At 40.6% G+C, this 3,798-nt stretch overlaps 1 non-coding gene across 1 annotated transcript; it reads right to left on the minus strand.

Annotated features, from left to right (window-relative positions):
- Positions 1-952: 952 nt before the first annotated feature.
- On the minus strand, positions 953-1,060 carry LOC112745655 (small nucleolar RNA R71). The gene has a single exon (XR_003173572.1). It is a non-coding gene; the product is annotated as a small nucleolar RNA R71 (small nucleolar RNA).
- Positions 1,061-3,798: the final 2,738 nt, after the last annotated feature.

Consider the following 3,798-nt stretch of genomic DNA (forward strand, 5'->3'; position numbering starts at 1 on the left):
CAATCATATCTTTTTCAAAACCACCTAACTACTTTTCTCTCTCTAACTTTCGAAAATTCCTTACCACTTTCTTAAAATTCCTTTCAAATTAACTAATTGTTTTAAATTTTAATTTAATTTAATTTTATTTCTCTTTTAAATTTCAAATTATAACTAATATTTAAAATAAAAACAAAAATATTTTTATTTTATTTTATTTAATTTTTGAATTCTTCCCCCTCTCATCTCTTTCTATTTATTTATTTATCTACTAACACTTCTCTTCTACTCATAATTCGAACCCCCTCCTCTTCTCTGTGTTCGAATTTTTCTCTTCTCCTTCTTCTATTCTTCTCTTCTTCTACTCACATAAAGGAATCTCTATACTGTGACATAGAGGATTCCTCTTCTTTTCTGTTCTCTTCTTTTTCATATGAGTAGGAACAGGGATAAAGGCATTCTTATTGAAGCTGATCCTGAACCTGAAAGGACTCTTAAGAGGAAACTAAGAGAAGCTAAAGCACAACCCTCTAGAGAGGACCGGGCAGAAATTTTCGAAAAAGAAGGAGACATGGCCGAACCCAATAACAATGGTGGAGATGCAAGGAAGATGCTTGGTGACTTTATTGTACCCTCTTCTAACTTCTATGGAAGAAACATCTCAATTCCTGCTATTGGAGCAAACAACTTTGAGCTTAAGCCTCAATTAGTTTCTCTAATGCAACAGAATTGCAAGTTTCATGGACTTCCATTGGAAGATCCTCATCAGTTCTTAGCTGAATTCTTGCAAATCTGTGACACTGTCAAGACCAATGGAGTTGATCCCGAGGTCTACAGGCTTATGCTTTTTCCTTTTGCTGTAAGAGACAAAGCTAGAACATGGTTGGATTCATAACCTAAGGAAAGCCTGAACTCTTGGGAAAAGTTGGTCAGTGCTTTCCTGGCCAAATTCTTTCTACCTCAAAAGATGAGCAAACTTAGAGTGGAAATCCAAACCTTCAGACAGAAGGAAGGTGAGTCCCTCTATGAAGCTTGGGAAAGATATAAGCAATTGATCAAAAGGTGTCCTACTGACATGCTTCCAGAATGGATCATCATATGTATATTCTATGATGGTCTGTCTGAGTTGTCAAAAATGTCATTGGACCATTCTGCAGGAGGATCTCTTCATCTGAAAACCCCTACAGAAGCTCAGGAACTCATTGAAATGGTTACAAATAACCAGTTCATGTACACCTCTGAGAGGAATCCTGTGAACAATGGGACGCCTCAGAAGAAGGGAGTTCTTGAAATTGATACTCTGAATGCCATATTGTCTCAGAACAAAATATTGATTCAGCAAGTCAATATGATTTCTCAGAGTATGAATGGATTGCAAGCTGCATCCAATAGTACTAAAGAAGCATCTTTTGAAGAAGAAGCTTATGATCCTGAGAACCCTGCAATGGCAGAGGTGAATTACATGGGAGAACCATATGGAAACACCTATAATCCTTCATGGAGAAATCATCCAAATTTTTCATGGAAGGACCAACAGAAGCCTCAACAAGGCTTCAACAATAATGGTTGAAGAAATAGGTTTAGCAATAGCAAGCCTTTTCCATCATCTTCTCAGCAACAGACAGAGAATTCTGAACAGAGCCATTCTGGCCTGGCAACCATAGTCTCTGATCTATCCAAGACCACACTAAGTTTCATTAATGAAACAAGGTCCTCCATTAGAAATTTGGAGGCACAGGTGGGTCAGCTGAGTAAGAAGATTACTGAAACTCCTCCTAGTACTCTCCCAAGCAATACAAAAAAAAATCCCAAGAGAGAGTGCAAGGCCATAACCATGACCAACATGGCCGAACCTGGAAAGAGTGAGGAGGACGTGAGTCCTATTGAGAAAAGCCTCATGGGACGTCCTCTGGACAGAAAGGAGTTTCCCTTTGAGGAACCAAAGGAATCTGAGACTCATACAGAGACCATAGAGATTCTATTAAACTTCCTTCTGCCATTCATGAGCTCTGATGAATATTCTTCCTCTGAAGAGGATGAAGACATCACTGAAGAGCAAGTTGCTAAATATCTAGGAGCAATCATGAAGTTGAATGCCAAGTTATTTGGTACTGAGACTTGGGAGGATGAACCCCCCTTGTTCACCAATGAACTAATTGCATTAATGAGGCAGACATTACCTCAGAAGAAACCGGATCCCAGAAAATTCTTCATACCTTGTACCATGGGCACCATGACCTTTGAGAAGGCTCTGTGTGACCTGGGGTCAGGGATAAACCTCATGCCACTCTCTGTAATGGAGAAACTGGGAATCTTTGAGGTACAAGCTGCAAAAATCTCACTAGAAATGACAGACAAATCAATGAAACAGGCTTATGGACTAGTAGAGGACGTGCTAGTGAAGGTTGAAGGCCTTTACATCCCTGCTAATTTCATAATCCTAGACACTGGGAAGGATGAGGATGAATCCATCATCCTTGGCAGACCCTTCCTAGCCACAGCAAAAGCTGTGATTGATGTTGACAGAGGAGAGTTGGTCTTTCAGTTGAATGAGGACTACCTTGTATTCAAGACTCAAGGTTCTCCTTCTGTAACCATGGAGAGGAAGCATGAAAAGCTTCTCTCAGTACAGAGTCAAACAAAACTCCCACATCTAAACTCTAAATTTGGTGTTGGGAGGCCACAACCAAACTCTAAGTTTGGTGTTGAGAGGCCCCAACCCTGCTCTGATTATCTGTGAGGCTCCATGAGAGCTCACTGTCAAGCTATTGACATTAAAGAAGCGCTTATTGGGAGGCAACCCAATGTTATTTAATTATATCTATTTATTTTCCATTGCTATTTCATGTTTTCTTTAGGTTGATGATCATGTGAACTCACAAAAACAACTGAAAAATCAAAAACAGAATGAAAAATAGCATTAAAAACAGCTCACCCTGGAGGAAGAGTTTACTGGCGTTTAAACACCAGTAAGAGTAGCAGAATGGGCGTTAAACGTCTAGTCTGGCACCATTCTGGGCGTTTAACGCCAGAAACAGGCACCAGACTGGCGTTTAACGCTAGAACAGAGCATCAAGCTGGCGTTAAACGCCAGAAACAGGCTACAGTTTGGCGTTAAACGCCAGAAACAGGCTACAGCTTGGCGTTTAACGCCAGAAACAAGTAGCAGTCTGGCGTTAAACGCCAGGATTGCACTCTAAGGGCGTTTACACCCCACAGGATCCCCACCTACCCCACCTCTCTCTCTCTCACTTTTCATAACACTCTTTCCCAAATACCCTTCACCAATCACCTCTATCACCTTTACCCATCACCTCTCCACCACTCACATCCATCCACTCTTCCCCAAAAACCCCACTTACCTCCAAATTCAAAATCCTTTTCCTCCCAAACCCAACCCTAATACACGAAACCTAACCCTCCCCCACCCCTATATAAACGCCTCACCACTCTTTCATTTTTCACACACTACAACCAATACTTCTACCCTTTGGCTGAACCACATATCTCCCTCCATCTCCTCCATTTTTTTCTTCTTCTACTACTTTTTTTCTTCTTTTGCTTGAGGACGAGCAAACCTTTTAAGTTTGGTGTGGTAAAAGCATTGCTTTTTGTTTTTTCATAACCATTAATGACACCTAAGGCCAGAGAAATCTCAAGAAAGAGGAAAGAGAAGGCAATTGCTTCCACCTCTGAGTCATGGAAGATGGAAAGATTCATCTCAAAGGTCCATCAAGACCACTTCTATGAAGTTGTGGCCAAGAAAAAGGTGATCCCTGAGGTTTTTTTTAAGCTCAAAAAGGGCGAATATCTAGAGAT

The sequence above is a fragment of the Arachis hypogaea genome, chromosome 14 (assembly GCF_003086295.3).
Source record: "Arachis hypogaea cultivar Tifrunner chromosome 14, arahy.Tifrunner.gnm2.J5K5, whole genome shotgun sequence".
Classification (NCBI taxonomy): Eukaryota; Viridiplantae; Streptophyta; class Magnoliopsida; order Fabales; family Fabaceae; genus Arachis; species Arachis hypogaea.